The sequence below is a fragment of the Trematomus bernacchii genome, unplaced genomic scaffold (genome assembly GCF_902827165.1).
Source record: "Trematomus bernacchii unplaced genomic scaffold, fTreBer1.1, whole genome shotgun sequence".
Classification (NCBI taxonomy): domain Eukaryota; kingdom Metazoa; phylum Chordata; class Actinopteri; order Perciformes; family Nototheniidae; genus Trematomus; species Trematomus bernacchii.
In genome coordinates this window covers 1084905-1100025 of record NW_022987778.1, presented here as the reverse complement: position 1 = coordinate 1100025, position 15121 = coordinate 1084905, and the positions used below count along the sequence as shown (strand labels likewise).

At 42.8% G+C, this 15121-nt stretch overlaps 1 protein-coding gene across 1 annotated transcript in view; it reads right to left on the bottom strand.

Moving 5' to 3' along the window:
- Nucleotides 1-15121, bottom strand: part of mgat4c (mgat4 family member C) — a 114341-nt gene that overhangs the window by 48266 nt on the left and 50954 nt on the right. Inside the window, exons 3-4 of the mRNA XM_034149093.1 lie at nt 14523-14594; nt 4522-4605 (exon numbers count right to left, since the gene is read on the bottom strand). The gene's annotated coding sequence lies outside the window, so the exon portion shown is untranslated. The remainder of the gene's footprint in view (nt 1-4521; nt 4606-14522; nt 14595-15121) is intronic.

Below are 15121 nucleotides of genomic sequence, written 5' to 3'. Positions count from 1 at the left end.
AGAAATGGCCATGACATGGGACCTTTAAAACATGAAATATACCAAGTGTAAATATGCCGGATTTAGCTTTGAGCTACTTTCCATCCGCAGTCCCTCACATAAAACATTACGAAAATGAAAATTACAAACATAGCAGTACAAATACATAAAATGCAAGAAAAGTGCAAGAGTATGAGTAGAATACCCAAGTATAAGGATGGGACATCTTTAAGAGGTTGACCAATCACAACAGAGCCAGCCAGCCAGCTAACCAATCAGAGCACACTGGGCTCTGGTTTCAGACAGAGGGTGAAAAGAGGTGCTGCAGCACATGCAGTATGAGAAAAATAAAGAGCTTTCTGAACATTAAAGCATGGAGACATGTCATTTTTTTGTATCCTGATGAAATAATCCTGTTCCATGTAATCCATTACTCCCCAAGCCTTATGGCAGAGAATATGTAAGCAAACCGATAGGATGCATGGCTAACAGCTGCTCATGAACGAGGACTGAGAGGCGGTGATGGAGCCACACAATTAGAAAAACACAACCAGCTGTTTCTATTTCTGAAGGGGATCATCTGCTTGTTGCTGCGATATGAAACAGGAAGAGCTCGCAATATTTCCTCGTGGCTCCTTTAAGGGAGGTGAGACTTCGTTTTAGCCACTGCTGTTTCCAATCATTCTCACTGTAATTGTGAGCATAATTTTGAAGAAGGAAGAAACAGCAGATATCTTTTTGTTGGAGTCTGTCGCATTGTTTGTCATTACAGAGCTGTCTTTGAATTCAGCGGGGTGATGTTTTTGTGTGGGCTGTAAATTGGCAATCAGTCTGTCACATTACCATTCGGATGGTCACTGTACGGCTCCTGTGACGAGGTCATGGCTCGTCTCAGTGGAGAAGAGAACGTTATTATGTTACACTCTTAAAGATCATTGACTGTTTTTCTTTGTGCACTCAGACCTAATGATTTCCGCTCTATCTGTATTTTTACAGAGGCCTTTTTATGCTTTTTTTGGTTTTCCCTTTCCTATAGTGTGTTATATAGGTTTGTGTGCATGTAAATGGTCTGTGAAGGCTACAATCCATTCCATCGAACTCCTTTGTTTACTCCTGGAACATAATGACATCACTATGTAACACTTGCGATTCTATTGGATAGCACTCCAGCAGCGTCACAGCTAATCTCGGCTCAGTCAAATGAATGGAGACAGAAAATAACTCTGGAATAGGTTTTTACCGCATTTTACAACTTTTGGACCCTCATGGTTTAAATAAGGGTTAAATAAGTCTTATTCTGTAGTTATTTAGTGATATTTCCCACACATCTCTAAGCAGTTTACCAATCATGACAGAGCCGGCCAGCTTACCAATCAGAGCAGACTGGGCTCTGGTTTCAGACAGAGGGTGAAAAGAGGTGCTGCAGCACAGGCAGTATGTGAAAAATAAAGAGCTTTTTGAACATTAAAGCATGGAGACATGTCCCAGTAGAGACACTACATAAAAATGTGGCCCTGGAAATGAGGATGATAGGGCCCCTTTAAACCGTTCCAATGCAGCACAAATGTAGATATTTAATTAAGCTTTCTTCTGCAACACTACCCTCAGTCTCCCCTTACACAAAGGAGGGAAGAGCGTAACAGGAAACATGAGAGACAGTGAAAATGAGACAGAACAAATGTGAGAGTAAACAACAGAGTCAGAGTGCATGTGGGCATGAGAGAGGGGGAGAACATGACGCTGGCTGTGAATATGTACCTCACACCTCACACACATAACTCAGCCCTCTGCATTCAGCAGCTGCACGGCTGTCAGGAGCCGGCATATATCATCGCTGCATCCACGTTGAAAAATCGTACAAATGTCAGCTCGAATGAACAAACACCTATTTTAAAAGCCTTATGGTGGTGCTTCACAATCCCAACAGTCATGCTTATTTAGGCAAATGTCAATGTGTTGTTTGGAAATTCCTCATTTAAATCGCATTGACTGCTTCCACTGATACGCAGGGTTGGGAGGGTTACTTTAAAAATGCAATGTAAAACATGACATGAGAAATCTAATCTGAGTATCAGAAAATAACCGTATAACTTGCTGTTTCTTTTGGATCACCTCAATATCAAATGCACTGCCAGTAAATACAATAAAAACGTAGAAATATAATCTGAGCTGACAGAAAATGCTCCGTTTTAGTTTAATACAAACAGTGAAGCTCAGAAACACTATTTTATAAACCTATGGGTTCACCTACAGAATTAAAACAAGCACAAATGAAACAAAGAAAGAGAAAACCATCATGCAGATTCAGCCATTTTGTATACAACTGTAAGCAGGGCCGTCCCTCCCTACAGGCCGATCATGCAGACTGCGTGGGGCCTCACCTTGCGGAGGGGACCTCATCTTGCGGAGGGGGCCTCATCTTGCGGAGGGTGCCTCAACTGAGCCGAAAATGCGGCGCACCTATGCACCAAAACCCCCCCACCCCCCGTCGACGTCGACGCTCGCGAAACAGAGGGCCTCATCATATAACTTTGCGTGGGGCCTCATGTTGGCCAGGGACGGCCCTGACTGTAAGGGAATACCTTTTATTGCTTCCTGATTACGTAAACCCTGTTACATGTAATCCGTAACTCCCCAATACTGCTGGTATTGTTTACTCTACCGTTGGGTCACTGTGTATAAAGATGTGAATTGTTTTCTAATAGGTCTGTTTTAGCATATTTGGGTCAGTATTCCAAAACTCCTACAAGCCGACTTCATATTCATTTTAAAAAGGTGACTCAGTCTACTTGAACTCCTACTCTTATGTTCAGGGATGTATGAGTGTTTAGCTCCCGTTCTTTTGGATAATCGTGTTGACTTCCAGCCCTGCAATGCAATGTTTTTCTTTCAAACCCAGCTCCTCTAGACTTCCCTGATTTGAAATCCAAGCACACAGCCTTGCTCTGAGCCACGCTGTCCTGTAGCAGAAACAGCTGTTTGCATGAATCTTTAATGCACGCCCACATTGGCACGCCATTGAGGCGGATGAAAATGAGGAGAATCACCTCGATCCCTGATTTAAGCTGTTTAAAGTCCCCGCTGTTTGAGAATGTCAAACGTCTCATTCGCTGGAGTGCACCACTTGAAAATGTTATAGGTTAGAAAAATGAAAACAGCCACAGCAGTTAAGACAAGTTCATTTTTTCAGCGTGGCATTTATGGGCCATATAAACTACAGAAAACCGGTCAAGATGTGGAAAAACAAGGCATTGCAGAACATGTGTTTACAATGGAGCTGTGCAATATGGTAAAGATTAATATCCCAATAATATATCCCAATATAATCATGATTTCTATATGCACAGTATCACCAACACATCGACTGATTTTCTCACAACATTGTTATCAGCTCCCTTGAAGTGAATTTACATAATCACATATATTGCCACTCCAAATGTTTTATTTTATCTTGGCTTTAATAGGCTCACACTTGGATATATTGTTAAACTTGTATGTAAGTCAGTGAGTTGTAGCTATTCTTTGAACTGTGGTACAGTCATTGTTTACATCAAACAATACTCTTCAGACATGTAAAAAGATTATGCCATGACCGATTTCTCTTAGTTTCCATCTACAATTTGCCTTTACAAAGTAATCTGCACATTGGAATTTAGTCGAACAATAACACAATGATCATATCATCATAATCATATAGTAATGCTATTTTGTAATAATAATAATAATCTATTCAGTTGCCTTGAGAGTGATAAGCAATAATCATCTGTTCTATTACTTTATCCATTGAAGTGTGATTTTGGTGAGCTTATAATGACAATAGAGAGCCGTAAACAGCTGTGGTGATTTTGAGATGCTCCTTTGGGTTTCACGTGAACAGTATATGTATTTTCTTTGCTTCTCACCTTGTTCCATCACTTTCATATTATTTGTCTGCAAAACGTACTTAGGTGGAATAAGCTGAAATGTAAACACCATAAACTGCTATGCTGCCCTGCACAGAAGAGCAATGCTGCTGTCAATATGGCTGCGGGTTTACGATTGTTGTGCTTGGCGACTGCTTTCTGTATCACCAAAGTGTGAAAAGCAATAACACCACCAAAGTGCAAGTGTTGGCGGTCAATATTTTCTCTCCCTGATAAACCCTCCGGGCAGGAGCGTTGCGTCGTCTAGCCAACACAAACACAGCTTTGCAGTTTCAATCTGTCACAGTATGTGAATATGGAGCCAGAGCGAAAGAAAATAAAAAGCATAAACACTTGTCTTACCTCTGCGTATTCTCAGTTCCACAAAGGAATCATCCAAATGTGAAGTTAAAGGATTACGTGAGCGTCAACAGGGTTAAAAAACAGCTCCCTGATAAAAGCAAATTAGTCTTCACGGCTGCCGCGCTGTGACTTTTATTCAGTTTACCTTTTTCTAATGTCGCTTCTCAACGGGAGAACATTTTACGAGAAAAACAATCTCAAGGAGCAACGGTGAACGAGGCACAGAAGTATATTTCAGCACATTGTTCTGATGCAAAAAGACAGAGGAGGAGATTACCTTGGAGAAGTCAGATGTGTTTGTGGGAGAAAGTCTGCAGCTTGACCTGAACGGGGTACATGAACACGTCTGCCTCAGCTGTATCTGGAAGAGAGCAGATATACCAAGGTTATCTCACAGCTTTGAGACTTTTCAGGGTAACATATGATGATCACATCATTTACAGCCTCTAACCATATGCACCATCACACTGTGAGCAGCTCATATTGATGCAAACACAGGAGTGCGTGGGAAACAGGGATTTACAAAGTTTGCACACATGCTGTGCTAAGTTAAAACACCCACACCACACACTGATGCACACAAACACAGTCGACAAGCCTGCAATTCCCCAAGCAGCTGCAGACTCGGCTACCCTGTGGCTTACTTTTTCAAGATGAATCTCCAAAGCCCCCCTAAGGGAAACAAGCGCTTTGCCAGGGATGTCCAGGAACGCTAACTGTCACCGTCTCTCTCCATGCTCACACTCTGATGGCTGTGATGGGGAGTCGCGGCGCTCCCACACTGAGGCGGGGTAATTGGCTAGAGATGATGGGCCGTAAACATACATCACAGGGGCGGCCAAGCAGACAGCTAACTAAGGCTCTCTTTCTACTCTGTTTGCACACGTATGCACGCACATCGTCTTCCCATCTGAGGATTTTGACGCTCTTTGAACACATAAGCTAGCCCAACAATATTAAAGAGGACACATTATGCTCATTTTCAGCTTCACATTTGCTATTTGTGCCTCTAGTGTGGCGTTTACATGCTTTAATGTTCAAAAAGTTATTTATTTTTCTCATACTGCCTGTGCTGCAGCACCTCTTTTCACCCTCTGTCTGAAACCAGCTCTGTTGTGATTCCCAACGTCTTAGATATGTCACGCCCCTTAGCATTTCATGTACAATGTGTTGGAGTGCTAGCCAATAGAAGTGCGAGTGTTACATAGTGATGTCATTATGTTCAGGAAGTAAACAAAGGAGTCCAATCAAGGTGTTTCAGGCAAGTCCCCAGGAACAACGCCGATCGTTGAAGCAAATTATCCTAGTGGCCAAACGTTAGAACTACACTTACGCTCTAGTCAGTGACATCATGGACCCAAAAAATACTTTTTCCTGTTAACTGACATTGGGAAAGAGACGACTGTAAATCAAAGAATATATATTTTTTTGCTGAATACGAACACTTTCATAGCCTTTATTTTAAGGCGGGTGAAAATAGATACACGACAGCTAATCGGCTATTTACACCCACCCCCAAAAAAACATAATATGTCCTCTTTAAAACACAGAGAAAAAGCCCCTGCCTTCGTTCAATCTATCACCTTTAAACCACAACTCTGTCTATTCTGCGCTGAGCTCTCCACTATTTTCCTCTGCGTCATGACCATAACCCAGAGGATACTCTCCGCCGCCATTATCACCCACTGATATATAATAGGCACTACCCATTTAAAATGCATCATCACCATAACAGATAGGATGCCCTCTCTCTCACCATTACTACCATCACACAGTGGTGGATAATAGGCTATCCATTTCTGCAGTGCTATCACCACGGTGCAGACTTTCTTCCCATTTCCATAACACTTCTGTCATAATAAGCAGGGAGAGCCTTCCAGTCATGACCACAGCTCTCCGCGAGGAGGTCAGTCGTGTCAGACTGTTTTCTCACACGCTGGTAATTGGGAGAAATAAGGCTGGGCTAGGAAATAGCGCCGGAGCTTCGCTTTCTTCTCAGTGGTTAGCTGTGCGAGGCAGCATATTTCTGTGATTTAGTCGTGCTGTAGAGTTAGAGCCATATGACATGTTTAAAAAAGCAAAGAAGTATATAATTTGGTACACACAGTTGCCAATCTCATGATATCATAATGGATTTTTCCTCAGATAAAGAACCTATTCTGCATTCTCTAATGCCGTGACATGGGATGAGGATTTCATCAATAAAAGCCACTTTCTTCATCTAATCCTCTTTTCTGGGTTTTCCAGATTTAGTTTGACACGTCTTGCATGACCGCTTTTTTCTCCCAGAGACAAGCGCCAACCTAAAGACCCCTTCACTCTCGGCAGACTGAAACTTTGAGGGGGATTGTAAAAAACAATGGCGGGGAGTTGGAGGGACAAGGGTGGGGGGTGTCCAGGCAATGCGCTCATTATTCAGGAAGACACTCGAGGCCACAGGATATAGCACACTTCATTTTTCTTGTCAAACTCGGGCTGACTTAATGGCGTGTTCACAGCGAGTGGTGAGACAAAGGGATGATGTTGCCAGGCCGCGACGTGGAAGGAGTGCTGATCCAGATGGAGGCCGTCCTCTCGGAAAGGTGGACCACCTGAGCTGCTAAAGCTGCTGAATGTGTTACAGCGGCAAACAAATACGTCTCATGTTACATAAAGCAAATACACTATGGACTATCTTTCAAAGAGGGAAAATGAAATATGGTCTCAATTATACTCTAACTGTAGAGCGGCACAGATGTTCTTATTGTTCCTCCCATTCCACGTCCTCATAAACCTTCCCTCATTATTGCCTTCATTACCGGTGCCATCGATATAGCAGGCGGCTGCCATAAAACCTGGATGTATCCACAACTCATCATCCAAACACTAATTAATCATCCGCCCAGCAATTACACACCTCCCTCCAAACCTGCCATTGATTTTGAACCCAGTGGTGCTTTTTTATTCTATTTCGATTGTGCGCCTGTGACTGAGGCCATGCAAAGCAATCTCCTCCTGCTCTATATATGCACTGGACTGGAACTGTGTTTTGATCAGAGAGATGATGGGGCAGGTGTTGTGGTACATCGAGAAGCCTCATCCCCATCGTATTCACAATCTCTAGGCATGGCAGTGGGGCTGTGGTGTCAGACAGCCTCTTTTGTTCGACTCCTAATTGGGGTAATTTATTGTCCTAACAGGCGTAGCAGCTGTGGCTTTACAGCGTAGCACCAATTAAATCCAGATGCTAGAATGAAAAAGATGGGGCTGAACGTGACTCTGGGACCAATCATTAATATTAACTCTGCGAGATGAAAATGACAAGAGATATTCTTTCTCAACGCACCACCCTCCCATTGATATCGCAAATATGCAATTTTGATGAGGATTCATGAAAACAGTAGCGAGGCAGACGTCACGCATCATTTCTAATAATGGATGTGATTATCTGCCAGATTAAACATTGAACACAAATATGCAGGGACAGCAGGTCTGCACGGCAATTACGCCACAGGACTCTTGTCCTAGTTTCGCTGTTGTTAAGAGAAGTTTTCCTCCACATTATGGCGCTGACAGGGGATCAGGTGAATATGAGCGTGAGATCTGGTGAATATGAGTGTGAGATCTGGTGAATATAGGGAGCAACTGAAAGAAATCAGGTCGCTGTGAAGATTTCTCCAGGGCCAGGCTAACCTCGCAATACTGTGAATGGCCCGCCTGCCTCTTCAGGCCGGGCTCTTTAGACGAGAAGCCCCGGGGACAGACACAAATGTGAGTAACACAGAGGCAAGGGGAGGTCAAAACCCCGAGCTGATGCTCACAGAGGAACCCGGGATACACAGTGGCTTAAAACTCGAAGGGAAACACAGGGAGTAATGAGGCAGCCCTGGCCAGATTCTGCTATTTATTTTTGTTCATTTGTCTCCTCTGTGAAGTTTTAATGAAGTGTTTGTCCACTCAGACACTATTTGTTTTAAATGGAGGGTGTTTGTTGATGTAATGTGCACAGCCCAAGACAAGTTAAACATCCTAATGACTTATTTATTGTTGTACATTTCTCCCATACTGCTGTGAATGTTCAAAAGTGCTGTTGAAGTGTAGCAGCTGATATAGTAGAATACTAAACAGCTCAGGTATGATACACAAAACCGGTTTTAAAAATCAGGACGTGTCTAAAAAGTGAGGCGAAGTTACCTCATAGGTTTTTACTTGTGCGAACAAGGCCACATCTGCTTAGTGGTACACGGCAAAAAAGTATTTTTGTTACAGCACCGCAATCAAACTCAAAACACCTCACACCTCGGTTCGGCAAATGGATGGGTTTCAGAATGAATTTAACATGACGATTAAAATACACGTTTTTTAAGCTTTTCACGGCAAAAATGTAGGTTAAACATTATTATGTATTCATATTGGAACATCTATTTGATATGTTAGCTCACTCTTCATTAATGTTTGTCTTTTGTCCGCAATGTCACACCTGCAGGACCATTAAAGGATTTCCGATTCTTATTACGAAATGTTTTATTTGACATTAATAAACTATAACAATGACAATATATTTAATAAAGTACATTTTCACAAGACTCCGTTTCAAAATGAGTTTCCCTTTGTTTCAAAATAAAAATATGTGTACTAATAACTTACACAGTTTGTCTCTGATGAGTGATAAAGTGGGATTCTTTAGATCTTAATTATTATTACTTTACAGTTTAACAGACATTACAAGCCAGATTACACAACCATCAAGATAGCGCTACTAGAGAGAATCCACTCGAGATACCTTCTGCTAGACCTGAGACACATATTCCTAAACGTATAAATAAAGGAAGAAAAAAACCGGTTGTGATGAAGTTTGACAAGACAGGATCTTCTGCTGGGCTCCAGTGAAGCAACACCTTCTCGGATGAGCCCTCCCTCTGAGATGAGAGATGGAAGGAGTTCATGGGCTTCTCCATCTCTGAACCGCCTTCCTTTATTAGAAATCCACTCTCTTCTGAATCCCATTACTTCCCCCATCGTTCAACTGACTCCAAACTCCCAAAGACAGTGTAAAATACCTGTGTGCTGTATCCTTGACAACAGTCTTCCTCTCTTTTCCCCGTCTCAGTCTCCCCGAAAGAGTGGAACTGTGTTTGAGAGCAAAGAGCTGTAAGCGGTCCGACTGCATGGCAGGAAACCTCTGCGCTTTATGAGGATAAAGAGCTCTGACCCAATTAGCTGTCTGTGTTAAATAAAACTCCACCGGCCTTCAATTAAACTGCCACATACACCCCCCCCCCCCCCCCCCCCCTCGTGTTTCTACAGTACAAAGTGATTACAGATTTAATTAGCTGAGGACCTTGCTTCAGGGACACTCCCTAAATCCATATTGATATTTCTGCAAAGTTTGGTGATAGCGGGGAAAAATATATATAATGAAAAGCTGATTTGCAACTTTTGCCCCACTCCTGTTGACTTGTTCCCCCGAGGCTAATCATTGTGTTGCAGGATGATGCTGGGAGTTATGCGGAGAGCAAGGAGCTGATCAATGTGTCTCACGGCTGTAAACAGGCCGGCTGTCAACAGAGCAGCTTTTCTGGATTTGACATGTTCGGATGTTCTACTACTAAGCTGCTGTAGATTAACTGTATTCACTTTTTTGGTTTTTATTTGACAACATGATGGATGGAGAGAAATGTTCCCATCCCACCTTTTCTCCATACAGACAGCGATTGTAAAGTAACCAGTAATAGTAATTTACTCAAGGTCTATACTTACGCACACAATTGAGGATCCTTACACATTTCCATGTTCATACTGTTAAAGTCAAATATTGTACTTTTTATTTAATTAAATGTATGTAATACCTTTAGTTGCTTTGCAGATTTGATAATAATAACAAGAATTATAACAAGAATATTTAATAACCAAAAATATATATAATATAATAACAATAATAATAATAATATTTATTTAGGGTTTTTCCAAGTGCTCCAAGTTGATTTACAAGCAAATTAAAAAACAACAACCACATTAATAAAAGTCACGATTTTGATTAATGACATGATATATAATCAACACCTGGAGTATATTCCAGGAGTATATACAGTTATTAAATTACCTCCACCTTTACCAGCTACAACAAACTAATCAATGCATCAATAATTGTATTAAAAAATGTTTATTTATAATTTATATTTCTCTGAATTGGGCCAATATTCATAATGTGGACTTTTACGATGCTAATAATTGGTTTTACTTTTATTAAAGGTGGGGTAGGTAATTTTGGAGAAACCAGCTCGAGTGCGCTAGAATTTGAAAATACACAACCGGAAAAAATCTGCCACTTCCTTACAGAGCCCCTCCTCCAACACACACGAACGCGCACATGACCAATGAGGGCACAAGATAAGTTTGTGCACAGATGGAAGGCTGACAGGCAGGTAGGCCATCCAGTTATTTTAAGCCGGGCCGGCTCAAATGATTGGTCGTACTTTTTACAGTACTACGGCTTCCACAGATGACATTTTTTAATGGATTTTTTGTCAAAGCACTTATATTCATTGCTATCGGGATGTTAAGAGCATTCCATGGAATATAACAAAAAGTGTATCTCGAGCCGGTTTCTCAAACTTACCTACCCCACCTTTAAGTAAACTTTTAAATGCAGAACTTTTACTCGTAACAGAGTATGGTATTCCTACTTTTAGAACAAAATCTGAATACTAATTTCTTCAGCAGTGCTGACAGTAATCCTGATGGAGTGGGAACATATGGCAATGAGTTTAAGCAATTAAAACACATTTTGATGGAAAATCAGTGTTACGGTTGAGAAAATATCCAACATTAATTGCATGGCTGTTAGAGGGGTCGAACTCCTGTGAAATTCGGACACGCTGCAACCGATTCATGGAAAGCAATTGCCCAATATTGACATCATTCCTAGAGATAGTGTTGAATTTGAAGTTAAAAAGTAGGGCATGCCCTCAGGATGACCTTGCAAAAAGTTTGTTTGATTGTTCTTGAATCTCTAGGCCTTTTTTGGTTTTGTTTGCGGGATACTTATCTAAACAAAGACAACATGTCTTTATATGACGATGTGGATCACAACGAAAGAATACATTCTTCTTATAGCTGTCGGGTTTCAAGGAAATATTTACAGAGCCACTTATAAGCCGCCATGTTCAAACATCAACATGGATAAATCCAAAGAACACAAGGTAGAGATATCCTTTGTAATACAACAGATAACAATGAAAAAACAAGGAACATCACATTCTTAATAACACAGATTCTCACTTCTTTCACTAAAATGTTTCACTCTTGTGGATGTGTTTCCTCTTATCATACTATTTTCTTGTACATAGAATCCAGCTGGGTACATGAAGCCCAGATGTCAAGAGGCATAAGTCAAGTATATGCACCCAATTCATTCATTTCATATTTAAGATGAGACTTCCCATAACATAACGGATCTTAAAGTGCATTAAGTAAAGAGCCGGTTTGAAAGGTTAAACTCAATATCTTTGGCATGAATTTTTTTTTTTAAAGTAGTGTGCCTTAGGTTTCTTTTCATAATAACTGTACTGAGCATACAGTACTGTGCAGATTGGAGGAGCTGTGAGGTAACGTGCTGGAGCCGGGGAGGAAATGAAAATGAAGGTGAATATGGTGAGGAGTGCGGAGGTGTCAGAGCTGCTCGTCAAACTCCCTGCATGTACTGAATATTTCACCAGTGACACACAGCAGCTTTCAGCCCAAACTGAACCCCTGGAGACAGGAGAGACAGAATACAAAGACAAATAGAAAGACGGATGGATATAGATAGATTGATAGATTGATAGATAGATAGATAGAGAGATAGATAGAGAGAGAGAGAGAGAGAGAGAGAGAGAGAGAGAGAGAGAGAGAGAGAGAGAGAGAGAAGAGAGAGAGAGAGAGAGAGAGAATAGATAGATAGAGAGAGGAGAGAGAGATAGAGAGAGAATAGATATAGTAGGATAGATAGATTATATAGATCGCGCCGCGCGCGCGCCTCTCGCGCTAGAGCGCTCGCGCGCGCGAGCGCGCGCGCGCGCGCGCTCCGCTCCTCGCTGCTCGCTAGCTCGCTCGCTTGCTCGCTTGCTCGCTCCCCGCGCGCGCGCGAGCGCCTCGCTCGCTCTTTGCTCGCTTGCTCGCTCGCTCGCTCGTCGCTTGCTCGCTTGCTCGCTCGCTCGCTTGCTCGCTTGCTCGCTTGCTCGCTCGCTCCGCGCGCGCGCGCGCTCCTCGCTCGCTCTCTTTGCTCGCTTGCTCGCTCGCTCGCTCGCTCGCTTGCTCGCTTGCTCGCTGCCTCGCGCGGCGCGCGCGCGCGCGCCGCGCGGCGCGCTCGCCTCTCTCGCTCGCTCTCTCGCTCTCTTGCTCGCTTGCTCGCTCCTCGCTTGCTCGCTTGCTCGCTTGCTCGCTCTCTCTCGCGCGCGCGCGCGCGCGCGCGCGCGCCTCTCTCGCTCGCTCGCTCGCTCGCTCGCTCGCTCGCGCGCGCGCGCGCCTTGCTCGCTCCCTCGCGCGCGAGATCGCTCGTCGCTCGCTCGCTCGCTATGCGTCGATAGTATATCGAGACGATACATCGCTCGACGTTCATGATATCACTAGCTAGTCTGATCTATATCTAATGTCGCTCGACTAGATCTATCGATAGCTAGATAGCTCGCTAGCTAGCATGGATGGATAGATATATAGACTTACACTGGCTATACTGGGTGGATAGATAGATAGATAGATGGATAGATAGATAGATAGATAGATAGACTGATACATGGATGGATGGATTGCCCCCCCTTTCTTCACCCCACATGGATACCTGTCTCAGGCTTCATCTCGCAGCCCTACATTTCTCGAGGCAGTCTGACAGGAGGAGTTCTCCACAGCTGACAGCCTTCCAGCTCCAACAGGGTCTGTGTGAAAGCCCAGCACAGACCAACAGACACCTGACCAGTGGACACGGAGTAAATGTGATGCTGAAAGTGTGCACCAGATAGGGAAACTGCCCTTCTTCTGCTAGCGTAAGAAAATATAGGACCAACAACACACATTCTACAGCATAGCTTGAATTACATGCAAACATCAGAATGCTAACATGCTTGAGATTAGGATATGTTCATGTCTAGCAAGTATAATATTTGCTATGTTCATCAGCTTACGTTTTCTTGCTGATTTGCAATTCAACAACTCACATGTATACAGAGTCAGAGACAAGGTCCTACTCAGAAGACTAACATTGTTGGCCATGCTATTGGCAGCAACTTGGGGTTAAGTATCTAACCCAAGGACACTTTGACATTTTGACTGCAGGAGCTGGGGCTTGATCCATTGACTTTCCATTTGGTGGACAACCGCTCTAACTGAAGGAATTGTTCCGAACTTTGACGTGATTGCAGTACTAGATGACAGGTAAAGGATATTTAAAGTCAGTACGTTTCCTCATTTCTTGTCGCACCAATAGAACAATGTTGACATCCCTTGAGCCATGCAACTATAGCCAACACCTTTTTCAACGTATTTATGTTGTAGATGCTTGACAAACAATGCTTGGTTTTCCGGCCACCAGTGCTAGTAATGTATTTATCCATCTCAGATAAAACTCACAGCTTTGTCAGTGAGCTGGTGTAAATGTACTATTCAGACAAACACACACAGTGTACACCGATCCAAACCACAACCTGCCTCTGCTCAGCAAAGCCCCACTGAGATAATCACGCTCCTTTAATCGGATAACTCCACTCTCCTTAGAGAAGCAATCTCATAGCAAACACTGGACCTATTTTATCACTACAAGCAGCATATTCTTAGATTAATATCCTCACTACTTCCAACAGAATATCTTGCTTACGTATTACAAACAATTCTGAAGCAAAATCAATAAACACTGAGCTGACAAAACGCTTTTTGGAATTGTGATTCTTAAGGATTGCCACAGCACTGCACTTTTAAACTACAGACAGAGCTCTAAGAATAAAATGTTTTCTCGGAGAACTTGGGGTTAGGGTTAGGGGTCAAGATATACAATAGACCTGCTTTTATTTTTCCAAGGTTCTTGGCCACCAACACTGCCAGCCAAGGTGGTTTTTAAAATGCAACACCATGCAGTCGACTATCCAAGGCATGTGTTGCAATAAATTCATGGTTTCATTTTTGCAGCCTAATATTAAGTGCTATTTTATGATTTAAAGATTGCCATGTTGCACGGATCAATATGTCTGCATCGGATGAGCTGAGGTTTACAGGATCAGCGAGGGGAGGAGCAAATCCACTAAAGCGGTAAATCTGACCAGAAGCACTTACTTCCACTGCGCATCCTATTGGCCATTATTGGTGGGTGTGCTCACACATCAAAGTGGCAAAAGGTCTTCCAGGCTAAAAAGGAATAAGAAACAAAGGACCATTAAATCACGGTGAGAGGACTTTGAGATACATGTGAGCACACACACTTAAACACTGCAGTATGAGGACTGTGAAGGAGAGAGTTGAGGACCAAAACAGAAAAGATAGAGAGCGGAGGATGGGGAGAGAAAGGGAACACAACATTGATTTTCCCCTCTGAAGTGCCAGTTCATCATTCTGTGAGACACACTCTATCGATCCCCCGCCTTTAGTTTGTTTGTAATTTTGGGGGCTCAAAACCATTCACAAAGATAGATCCTCTTATATGCCACTTGCCTCCGAGATGAAGAATGGGGGGATCGGAGAACGTGTGGAGATGACCTCATTTCGCTGGGTCCTCCTCACTCGGTTGGTTTTTGTGGGCCTGTTTAAAAAGGGAGCTTTGTGGTGGGTAGGGGGGCTGGATGCAGTCAACTGTGTTTATTAAAACAATCCAGGTCTTGCCATTAATTACCCTCGATGCTTTTAACTAACATTAGTACTCAAAGACATTAAGTGGA